A 13,032-nucleotide genomic window follows, 5' to 3' on the forward strand; every position below is an offset into this window, starting at 1 on the left:
CAAAACCACCGTGTTCTTTCGATTTACTTTCGAAAGAACACGGTGGCAGTCTATATGTGGGTGAAGTTTTTTTTAAAAAAGGCATCTTTTTTCCAAAAAATTGTGTAGTCTAGACCAGGCCTGCACACCTCAGAAAGCAGTGAGGGCCATATTACTCCAAAGAAAACAGCTATGGGCCACAAGGGTAGATTTGGCGGGGGGGGGGAGGGGGTGATACTTTATTAAGAATTTTTCAATTAAATCAAACAAATACTTTTAAAAATTATTTTAATTTTTATTTATGCATCATGGAAAAATGAAAAACATCTGTTCCATTGAAAGAAAACATTTGTACTTTTCCTAATTACCTTGCAAACTCAATGAGAGATATTACATCTCTTTTCAGCAACAAGCTTGTTGTATTTGGGGGTCATATTTGAAGTGGATATTTTCATAATGTCTTCCAAATGGTCCCCAGTCAGAGAAGAACGTTGCTTGTTTTTATTCATGTTCATGATGGAAAATGTTTGTTCACATATGTAAGTGCTTCCAAAAATGCTGAACGTTTTCAGTGTAACTTTGATAAGATTTTTGTACTTTTCATTGTCAAGACTTTTGTAGAAGTCCCGCAGGCTGCTTTCTCTGTGCTTATTTCGGTAAACTGCTGAACATTGAAGTTCAATAACCTCTGTGGAAGAAAACAAATTGTGGAAGAAAACAAGCTTTTACTCCTCCAACTGCAAATCTAGTGGCATTTCCTCTGGATCCACAGAAAAGAAATCTTCAATCAGCTTCAGCTGGATGTCTTCTTCTTTAGACAAAGTAAATCTTCTGTCAAAATCTTCAATCAAAAGATTAATTTGCTTTGCGTATTTTTCTCCTAACTTGGCGTGTTTGTGCTGAGGGATATGCTGTGCACAAGTGGGAAAGTGACACATTTCACCTTTCGACAGCTGACTTCTGAAAAGTTTCAATTTCATTTTGAAAGCTTTCACTGCTGCACACATTTGGAATATAAGTTGATTTTTTCCCTGAATTTGAATGTTGAGATCATTCAGGTGTGCTGTAATATCACAAAAGAAAAAGAGATCTTGATTCCAGGACTCATTTTCAAGCTCTGGGAATTTTATTGGCTCATTTTGTAGGAATTCTGCTACTTCCTCTTTCAAAGCAACGAAACGCTGGAGCACTCTTCCTCGACTCAACCACCTCACTTTTGTATGGTAGTTTAAGTCTCTGCACTTGGCATCTACGCCTTCAAGAAAGACTCGAAATGTCCTATGTTTTAGTCCTCTAGAACGGATGTAGTTTACAATGGAAACTACCACTGACATTACATGCTCAAATTTTAAGACTTTGCTACACAAAACCTGCTGATGTATAATGAAGTGATGTTTGGTTATTTGTCTCCCGATAAATTCTTCAAGAAGAGTAACTGTTCTAACTTTTTTCCTGCACATAGCAGGAACACCATCAGTACAAATGGCCACCAACTTTGTAAAATCTAATCCTGACTTATCATTCACGCACTTTACCACTTCACTGGAAATTTCTTTTCCGGTTGTGCGACCTGTCATGGAGCACATGCCAGCAAGTTCTTCAGTCATTTCAAAGTTTTTATCAATACCTCTAATAAAAATAAGAAGTTGGGCAGTGTGTTTTAAATCGGTGCTTTCATCCATAGCTAGGGAGTAAAAGCAGAATTCACTGACTCTCTGCTTTAACTGATCACTTAGATTGGTAGAAATGTCAGCTATTCTTCTCTGTACAGTCATGCGTGATAGACTGACATTCTCAAATATTCCCCTCTTTTCTGGACATAACTCAGATACAGCAATCAATATACACTTTTTTTAAAACTTGCCTTCTGTGAAGCATTTCCCAGCAGCAGCAATTTCCTTAGAAATTTGAAAGCTTACTTTAGTAACTGTCTCATTCTCAGTGCTCACTTTCTTGAAAAATTGCTGTTCTCCACTAAGGGTTTCCACTAAACTGGCTGCTTTAATTTTTTTTTCATTTGGGTTCAATTTGGCGAGAATGGGATGTTTAGTTTCAAAGTGCCATCGAAGGTTGTATTCCTTCGGAAAGGCTAATGTTTCGCGACACACGAGGCACAGTATTTTGTCTTTGGAAACAGTACATAAGTATTTACTCGTCCATTCAGTGTTGAAAACTCTGTGCTCCGATTCTATTTTTCTTTTTTTCTTTTCAATCCATTAAAAAGCTCAAGATTTTGTTGAATAAATTCACACACAAGGAAAAGACTCACAGTCACACACAAAGAGAAGAAATATCTCACGGCGCATGGCACACTAGCAAGGCACTGACATGAGACGAATGAATGACGTATGAGTAAGGCTTCCACATGTGCGTCATGTGTACGTACCCATCATGCGTACATAACTGTCAGTGTAGCACTGTTCAAAAATCCACTGTCGACGGCATTTAATTCTCAACTTTCACACAATTACAATTTTTTTTATAAATAAATATTATTTCCGAAAGTCGTCACGGGCCGCACAGTGAGCCCCTGCAGGCCTCATGTTGTGCAGGCCTGGTCTAGACATAGTGCACAACAGAGTGCAGGACTGACCTAACTACAGCAGTGTCACTGCAGGCCTGCAGATCAATGACATAATGGACCATGAATGTATGAATTGAGGACCAGGTAGCTGCCCTGCATATGTTCTGAATTTGGACCTGGGCTAAGAAAGCTGACGAGGATGCCAAGGTTCTCGTGGAATGGACAGTAATCACCAGTGCAGGGATACCAACTAGTCCATAGCATAAATCTATTATCCACAAAGAGATATACTGAGAGGAAATAGGGAGACCCTTCATGAGGTCTGCGACTGCCACAAAAAGTTGTGATGACGTCCTGAAGTGTTTTGTGCATTCAGTGTAAAAGGCGAATGCTCTGTGCATGTCCAGTGAGTGGAGTGACTGTTGCCTTGCATTATTATGTGGCTTCGAATAGAAAACAGGGGGATATCCTGGCCTAAGTGAAACTCTGACACCACCTTGCAGAGGAAGGCTGTACCTTATCCCTGTGAAAAACCAAATAAAGGGGCTTATATGTGAGAACCTTTAGTTCTGAAAACCTTTTAACAGATCTGATTTCCACTAGAAAGGCAAGAGTGGTACAGGAGCGAGCAAGTGGCCAAAGGCTTGAAGAGCGAGTGCATCAACTGGGAAAAGATCAAGCTGAGATCCCATGAAGACAGCGGCTGTCTCATCCGAGGGAAGGATCATTCCAACCCTTTGAGGAAACATACCACTAAGGGATTTACAAAAACTGGGCATCATCCTCAGGGTGAAATGTTGAAATGACTGCCAGATGGACTCTGATAGAAGACAGTGCTAACTTTTGCTCCTTTAGGTGGATCAGATACTCCAGAACGAAAGGCGATAGATGCCTGAATTTGGGTCATCTGGTGTTCAGCACACCAGCATGAGGACTTCTTCCACTACGTGAGGTAAATGGCTCTAGTGGATTGTTTCCTACAGCCTAAAATAATCTGCTTAACTTGGATAGAACATTGGCCCTCCACAATATTAAGCTTCCATGCTATGCGGTGCAGCAACCGGAGGTCTGAGTGCAGAAACACCCATTGTCCTGCGTGATCAGGTCTGGGTAAAGAGGGAGCTCTATGGACAAGTCCACCGACAGCTCCAGGAAAGTCCACTGACAGAGCCAGCAGGATCACGTTGGCCCTGACCCTGTGAATCTTGAGGATAGCCCTGTGAATCCAGGGGAACGGGGGACAGGTATACTATAGCTGATCCTTCCAGGACAGCATGAGCCTGTCTACTAGGGATGTTGGATTGTGGCCACAGAATGAGCAAAAAAAGGGGCATTTCTTATAGCTCTTTGTCGCAAATAGATTGACCTGGGGAATTCCCTAGTAATGGAAGATGGAGTGAAGGAGGTCATCCCTCACTGACCACGCATGGCTGAGAAAAGACCTGCTGAGACAGTCCACCCCTATATTCTGGACCCTTGGAGATAAAAATCCTCCAGGTGTGCCGAGTGCATTATGCAAAATTCCCAGAGGAAGAGTGCTTCCATGACTCCATACCACCCTCCTTGTTGAAGTAGAACATGGTGGTGGCATTGATGTATGACAACCAATTAGAAACGTAGTCAAGAGGATTCATTTCAATAATAATGTCTTGAGCACCATTGTATTTGCCAGCCATATTCAAACCATTGTTGTACCTCTGACCCCTGTAGTCTTGCAATGTGATATTGTCGTTTTCGAGTTATTTTATAATGGGGTTAGTAACATCTTAACCCAGTTTTTTTGTTACAGTAACAAACTCAGAAATAGTTCTTTGATAGATAAATCTGTATTATTTTCTAAAATGTATTTTAGGATGACTGTAGTTTGTTCTGCATGAGAAGAATTAGGGTAGCATCAACAAGCACAGTAATATTTCTTGAAATATTTTTATGCTGCAGGCCTGGATAACTCATTCTGTCTGCAGAAAGATAATGAGCTTGAAGTTGTTTTCCATTTTCTTGAGAGAGCCTCACTTTAGTTACATAATTCTGAAGAACTGGATTGCATTTGGCAAGCAATTCAAAAATTCCAAGAAAATTACCATTATGACAGTCTCCAATTTTGTTTGAAGCAACAAAGGAACAAAGTCACCTGGGAACAAAGTCAATGACAGAATTTGGTTAAGCAAATCCCTTCATTATTTCCCTTTAACTTCTATTTCTCTGTCTAGTTGTGACTTTATACCAGTTCCTTGGGCAAGTCTTCTCTCTGATTCTTGCCATTTCACATAACATTGCATTTGATGATCACTTGACTTCATGAGCAAACAATTTGTGCTTGGACCATTTCTTTTTCCAGCCATTGCCATTTGCCAAAAACTATTTGCAAGAAATGACCTTTGAACTGGATAATCTACAAGAGAAACAAAAAAGTGATTCTGCATTTTCACTCCACACAAGCCAAACCCTTTGAGAAAACTCGCTGGATTTTTTGGGGTTGATTTTTAATATAGAATTTGGAAACTTTCTTTTTCTGTTAATGGGAAATGTCTGGATACATAGGTGGCCCTTTCCGAACAATAGTTTTAATCAGAGTTGCAGATAATGCAGTATTTGGCAACAGTCCAATATCAAACCCACATCCTTCATTCTCTTTGAGTGCACTTTTACTTTCAGCTGTGCTTGTTTTTTCAGTCTTGTTTGTATTGAGTGTTTCTTCCCATGCAAGAATACTAGTTGGGACTGCTTTTGTACTTACATCACATGTTTTAATAGGCTTTTTCATCAGAGGCCTGCTCTGAACTATTAGGTCAAAACTAGCTGGAATGACTAGTAGTTCGGCCTGATCTTCTTTAGGACTAACCCTACAAAGTAGGACTACCTTTCTTACTTTTTTCAAGTTGGGCTTGTCCTGTTTTTCTTTCCATTTCTGAGCTCTAGACTTATGTTTGTACTCCATAATGAATGGTAAGGACCATGCAAAATCCCATACTTTGCATTTCTGTTGAGACGTCACACACATGCTCGGGCTGCTGTTGTTGTTGCCCTGCCAGACTACTAGACCAGCAGGGCAGCAGCAGTCTGGAAAATTCTTATGGTCACAATGAGAGACAGTGCTCTGTACAGAGCAGCAGCAGGAGGAAACCAGATTTCTTAGTTATTATTAAAAAAATAAGTATCTAGCCCAGGGGTGGCCAACCCATTTAACAAAGAGAGCCAAAACAGCAGCAGAAAAAATGTGAAGAGCTGCACCAGAATTGTCAAGCAAGGAAAAAAAGAGGAAAGCCCCCCTGAATTGTCAAGAAAAAAAAAGGAGGCTGCCCCTTTAAGAAACAAGCTTAGGCTTTTTGGCCATATCAAGCTCCCATCAACAGCCACCATCTTGGGCGCCATTTTGAATCACCACCCCAGTGAGCACAGCAGGGTCGGGGGGGCTGGGGCAGGGGCCATTGGAGGGGCACAGGAGCGGCTTCACAAGCTGCACTTTTGGGGGAGAAGAGCTTCATGCGGCTCGCAAGCCGCGGGTTGGCCACCCCTGATCTAGCTCATCCACCAGGGTGCTGGACAGTCGACCCCATTGCCTCCCTATGTTGGCAGATTTTCCAATTTTACAGTTGAACAGACCTTATAATCACTTAGGCCTTAACGTTTTGATTGGTTAACCGTAAAGATTCATACTTTCACATTGATTTCTCAATCAACCAATTGAATGAATCAAGTTCTTTATTACAAAACGCATGCCTCATTTATATGATTTTGTAAGATCAGTTATATATTTTGTATTTGCTTTCCTTAAATGCAAAATAGACAGCACGAGCTGAACTATTTGTGATGTTTTGTGGTCAGTGAAACTTCCTCAAACTGAAAGGGTCTGCTACAGAGTGTCTTCAGAGAGCTTTATTTTTCTGAAATAGTTTCTTAAGATTGTAATAGACATCTTTTTAGATTTTTGTCTAATATTACACCTTATGATACTGTATCAAACACTATAGCTTGCTCTATTATATCTATATTATAAATATAAAGCATACCGAATAGAAGAAAAATATGAAAGGGGAAGTTACTTCACAACTTAGCAACAGTTTGTGGTTAAACTTAGCTATTTAGAATTATTCAACCTACATCTCCCCTGTGTAAAACACAGAAGCAACTTCTGGTGCTCAACAGGGTAAGTTATGCCAAGATTCTTGCTTATATTTAATATGTCATTCCAGAGATCTGACTCCTGCCCAACTCTAGTGTTAAAATCTCCAAAGAGAATGATCTTGTCCTCCTTGGGAAAGTTGGTCAACACTCTGTTGAGATCTATGTAGAATTGTATTTTAATATCCTCGATAGAATCAAGCACTAGGGAATACACACTGGTGTCAACAGCAAACTGGTTGTTACTGAGCTCAAGACGTAGAGTCATAAGACATTCACTGATGCCTACAGGAAACTCTGTAAGCTGACAAACATCCCTAATTGCAAAACTGACACCATGAATGTGCCTTTCTTCTGCAGATTTTCCTTTTTAAAAAAAGTGTAGCCTCCATTTAATTTTCTCAGTTGATCTTCATCTGGGCACCCTATCTTGCCCAGGTCAGTGATGTTGATGTTCTATCTTGCAAATTCCTTGGCAATTATAGCAGTTCATCTTTCCGGTCATACAGTATCTTTGTTACCCATCAGCATGCAAACATTCCATGTAGCAAAAATCACTGGGTTTTCATTGCTTTGGCCACAAGCAGAGTAATCCCACTGGACATGGTGATCCAGCCAGGAGAGTATGAGACAGCCTAGATTTAGAGAACCTTTTCTAGCTCCCTCATCATATGGAGTGAACAGAGGGGATCATAAAGAGGACTGCTTAGTCGCAGTAATAGCCAGTGTTGACTTGTGGAGGGGGGCACATACCCCCTAAATGCTATGGACAGGAGGAGCAAGGGACTGGACAGCAGCCAACGGAGCCAGAGTTCCTGGGCAGCCTGGAGGACTAGCGGGATGCAGTGGGGTGGAGCGCCCACAGCAGAGGTTCCTCTCACTTAACAACAGCAGCGGAGAAAGTAGAGCAACCCGGCCCCAGCTCATTCTGCTTTCCTGGCTTGGGGAAGGGTAGAATCACTCCCATGCTCACTGGCAGGAAGTGGAGTGACATGGCCAGGAGAGCAGAAAGAATTAGGGCCATGTCGCTCCACTTCCTCTGCTGCTCCTCCTAGTCCTCCAGGCCACATTGGTTGGTGGAAGAGGTGGGAATGGATCAGAGCACGGGTAAGAAGAGGCAGGACCTGGAGTGGAGGAGGGTTGTTCCAGCCTTTACCTGTGCTGGTCACGTGCCCCCTTCTCCCCCCCCCCCCGTGTATCCCTTCACCATTTGCCCCTGATAATAGCTGCTGACCTACACCCTTGTGTTACCTGGAAGGCAGAAGTAAACAATTGCTGTGGGCAATTAATCAAAGGCTAATGCGCCTCCCCCACATAACCTGGTATCCCGTATCTATCACCGGTGAAAAAGTTCAAAACAGGCCAGACACAAATTTAGGGCCAAACCATATATTTTTAGAAAGAACAAGCACGCATCATCAACATTAACAACAACAATAATTGTCCCACCCTAACCCAGAAGAGAAAAGAAGACAGGAAAGATCCCGTATACAAAGGGTTATACTTTACAATTAAATGGCGATAGACGCCTGTGACTGCTACCTATTGGCTATTTGAAAGCCTCAAGAGAGGACAATAGGGAGATCCCTTGGTGACACGCGGGTCCGGATTCCAGAACCGTCTGGATCCTCGCCTTCCACATGCTGATGCTCAAAGTCAGTTAGACACCAGTCCTTGTCTGAATGTCCGAATGAGTGAGACTTGCAATTGTAATTCCCAAAATCCAAAATGATGAATGGGAGGAGGCTTCCCTCACCCCTTGAAATTGCACTTCTGGATACAGATAGTCCTGATCAGGTCACGTGGCAATGGATGGATGGACTCCTCGGGGTAGACAATGACACAGATGCAAACAACACGACGATGCACACAGACGAATGAAGGAGATCCAAGCAACACGAATGCTCCTGGGGGGAGGCTTATAAAGAAGTTGAGGCGGGAAAATGGGTTAGTGAGAAGGGTGCAGCTAGAGTGGGCGGTGTGCAGAGAAAAGATGCACACGCATGACATAGTGAGGAGTGCAAAGGCCTGGTGCCGTGTGCATAGGTGACAGGGAGGAGTGCAAAGCCTTCTTCCCTACAGGTTTTGGCGGGAAAGCTGTTTGAGGGAGAAAAACCCCTAAGACTCCATTTTAAAACTCCTCAGACTCCATTTTGGATCTTTGCCTAGGGCAACACCTGTCTCAGTCAAAGTGCAGAATGATCAGGACTTCTCGTTGTTTCTGCAGATTCAGACTAACACAGCTACCCCTCTGATACTTGTCAATCCTGTCCCTGTGATCACTAGTCCATAGCTGCCTGGAAGGTTGGAGAGGTGTCATTTCCCCTGGTAGAAGCCGGCTGGTATACCTACAGAGACCACATGATCATGACAAGCTGAAAGCTTGAGTCCCAGTGACAGAGGAAGTCCAAGACAACTGGAGATCTCCAACTTGCTGCAGCTTTCATCCATTTGCATAGCTGTTAAGTTCCAAGGACCCTCTTCCTCCTGATCTACCATTTAGGACTCAAGGGATTGCATCTTGCTTTGTGTAGGACCTCCCTTCAGACATGTTTGCCTTGGGTGACCCTCCCAGAAATATGAAGCTCCTGAAAAAAAACAACAGTTACTTACCTCGTAACTATTGTTCTTTGAGTTGTGTTGCTCATGTCCATTCCAATTAGGTGTGCATGGATTCCGGAGCTTTTGCCCTTAGCAGTACTCGTTGGGCAAGCCAGGGAGCCCCCTGTAGTGAAGCCAGCATATTGGTGCACAGGGCCGGCTTTAGGAAGTGCGGGGCCTGATTCGAACCATTTTGGCGCCCCCCCCCCAGGATTTGTTGTTGATTAAAAAAACAAACAAAACCACACATAACAAACCACACACAAATATCACATCAGAAGTAGATCTGATCAAAATGTATACCAATATAGTTGAACATTTTCAAAAAAAATGCCATCCCTTATTATGCAAAATTTTACACAAAATTAAATCAGTTGCTTTAAGTGTAGGTCAAATATTTTCAATTGCAAACTATCCAATTTTTTCAATAAAGTTTAAAGTTTGATTTTTAAAAAGTTACCAGAGAGCGTTGCAGTTTTTTGTTACATTGATTTACTTTTTAAATAGCAAAAATGGAGTCTTTGTTAAGAAAGTGTCAGTTCTGTGGTCAAATTCCAGTCCTTAGTGATTTCAGCACCAATGATTTCACTAGGTAATATGGTACCTCCTCACCATTGCCTCCTTTGCACTGCCCTTCAACACACTGCCTGCATGTTGCGTCCAAGGTCAGTTTACACAAGATTTTATCAATGATTTTTGCTCAAGCAATCACTGAGACAAGACAAGGACTCTCAATTGATTCTAGTCAGCTGTGCCTTTAAACACTGGATGTAAAGTGTCAGATATAATTGAGGACTCCCAAATAGACACTGCACCACCAGAAATAAAACCTGTTTCCATCTTCTGTGACTTTCAGTTAATCACTATTCTCTGCTTTAAACACTGGATGTAAAGTGTCAGATATAATTGAGGACTCCCAAGTAGACTCTACACCACCAGAAATAAAACCTGTTTCCATCTTCTGTGACTTTCAGTTAGATGTGACTCACTATTCTCTGCTTAGTGTTCAAGTTATGGTAGACCCTAAGCCAGGTCATATTAAGTTCAGGTCTTTAACTTTTTAATCATACAATATGGATAACAACATTTCATTCTCCCAGCTCCAAGTCTTAAGTGAATTTCAACCCAAAAGAGCCAAAATTGATCACTTTGACACAGCAAGTGTGTCTACGGATCTCTGTGGCAAAATAGGTTGTTTATATAAATAAGGTCTGCTCATGAGGCCTTTTCCTACAGTTGATTAACAGATGGCAGTAGATAGCTTATTCAGACCACTGGCTGATAATAGTCAGTCACCCTGACCAGTCATTAACCATAGTCATGGACTCACCCGACTCTCCATTGTCTCTATGATTCTCTGATGACCCGTGACAAAAAAGGAGGATGAAAAGGGAAACTGAAGGGAGAGACCTCTCTAAATTCACCAATCAAAGAGCAGTATTGCCAACCCAAAAATCACAAGGAACGCCTACACAAAGTTATGAGACTGGTCTACAAATCATAAGATTTTTTAAAAATAAAACATGTTGGATTTGTATTGGCCTTTTGTTTCTTGAGTATTTAGGGTTCATGTTTTAAAGCTTTCCTCCTTAGCTGGAAGGCCCAGAAGTTTAGAGAACTTTTTAAAAATGAAAGCTGAGATTCCTACATAATCAATTGACTCCAGGCCATTAGAAAAACACCAAGGTTGCATCTAGACTGGCAAGATTTTGCGCAAAATCTTGCCAGCTGTCTAAATTGGCCGCGAGAATTTGCGCAAGAACACTGACGATCTAATGGAAGATTGTCAGTGTTCTTGTGCAAGAACTCTGACGCTCCTGCTCGGGAAAAAGCCCTCTTGCGCAAGTGTTCTTGCACAAGAGGGCCAGTATAGACAGGGACAGGAAATTTTTGCGTAAGAAAGCCCCGATGGCGAAAATGGCCGCCGGAGCTTTCCTGCGCAAAACCGCGTCTATACTGGGCATAGATGCTTTTGCGCAAAAGCAAATCTTTTGTGCAAAGGCACTTGCCAACATAGACGCTCTTTTGCGGAAATACTTTTAACAGAAAAACTTTTCCGTTAAAAGTATTTCCGCAAAATCATGCCAGTCTAGACGCATCCCAAATGTTTTGAGACTCATGGTAAAACAATGGAGGAATTCTTGTGAGCCCATACTGTGCCCACAGTATAAATTAAAAAAAAACAAAAACAGTATCTTCACCACTGAACATCCTAATGAGATACTGCAAATGGTGAACTGAATTCAACAGCTCCTGATATGAACATGTATCAACCTAGTTTTTCATATTTGAGATGGGTTACCAGGAATCATACATGACAATATGAAATCTTTCCACTGACTACTTTTTTGGTTTGGCTCCCACTCGCCAGACACATGTTGATCCCCACATAAACCCAAACTGCACCGCGGGGTGCAAACAAACTGGCCATGGGCAGCATACCAAGTTATTAATAAATATTTTATAAACCTTTCCCTTTTCTCTCTGCTGCCATGTCTCCTCTCCTTGCTCCATCATCTCCCCTGGTACCTGCTGCCCCCAAACTCCTCACCCTCCTCTGCTGTCCTGACTCCTGCCCTTCTCATTGCCCTCAGCTCTCCTGCTACCTGCCCCCCTCCACCAGCCCTTCTCTCCCCCCTGTGCCTACTTCTCCAGTAGCCCCACTCTGATCATGTGAGCTACCCCTCTACATACCTGCACTGCCTCTCTCCTTTGGTGCTGGTCCCTCCCCTGCAGATGTCTGCCCTTCTGCTTCACCCCCAGAATCCCCTGGCACCTGCACCTTCCCTTAGCCCTGCACCCTCCTCGTGCCTCCCCCTTCCCTCACTGCCTCTGCCCCTTTTTTCCCTGATGCCCATCCCCTCACCACTCTCTGTCCCCATTTCCCTCATGCCCCTGTGCCCTCACACATGCCTTGCTCCATCCCTACCTTTCGCGTACCCACCCCTTCTTTCAAGCCTTCTCCCAGCACCCCCCAACCCCTTCTAGCCCCCAATGCCCTTCCCTTCTCTTCTCCTCTCCCAGCATCACCCTCCCACTGGCCTGTTCCCTAGTCGAGGCATGAAGTTTTGGGAAGTTTGGGGTAAGTAAATGTCTTGTGACATATGAAATTGAGAGACCACGTTAGGGAGGAAGGCCAGGTGGGGACACATTCTAACCTTGTCCTTAAAATCATATAAGGGGGCTCCGAAGTGAGGGCCCTCAGTTCCGAGACCCTCCTGGCTGAGGTGATTGTGATCAAGAGTGACAAGTGCTTAAGAGAGCATGTGGCTAAACGGTGCCCTCATGAGACCTGTCAAGACCAGATTGAGATCCCAGGGTGGCACCGGGGGGAAGGGTGCATATAGGGAAACAACCTGTCTACCCCTCTCATGAACCTCTTTACCAATGCATTAGCGAACACAGACCTGTGACCCTCCCCAGGGTGAAAAGCCGCAATCGCTGCTAAATGCACCTTCAGTGAGGATGTAAGCAAGGCCTTGACGTCTAAGCTGTAGTAAATAATCTAAGATTAGTGGAATTGTAGCACACATCGGGTTTACCCTCTTCTGCTCTTCCCATTGGGCAAACCACCTCTACTTGGCCTCGTACAGTGCTCTGGCAGAGGGTTTTCTACTCTCTAGCAACACCTTCTGTACCTCCTGTGTGCAAAGTTGCTCTGGCCCTGTCAACCATGCAGGTTCCATGCCACTTGGAGGGCCTCTAGGTTCGGGTGGCACCAGAGGCGGCCCATGAGCCTAGGTGAGCTAGACAGTTGCCTTGGGTGCCGCTGCTCCGGGCGCCTGATGATGACATCATGGGGCACC

General features: G+C 43.3%; 1 pseudogene; it reads right to left on the bottom strand.

The window, feature by feature from the left end:
- Window positions 1-236: 236 nt before the first annotated feature.
- Window positions 237-998, bottom strand: LOC149525548 (EPM2A-interacting protein 1-like; annotated as a pseudogene).
- Between the last annotated feature and the right edge of the window lie 12,034 nt (window positions 999-13,032).

This window comes from Pelodiscus sinensis, chromosome 1, assembly GCF_052426305.1.
Source record: "Pelodiscus sinensis isolate ZL-2025 chromosome 1, ASM5242630v1, whole genome shotgun sequence".
Lineage (NCBI taxonomy): Eukaryota > Metazoa > Chordata > Testudines > Trionychidae > Pelodiscus > Pelodiscus sinensis.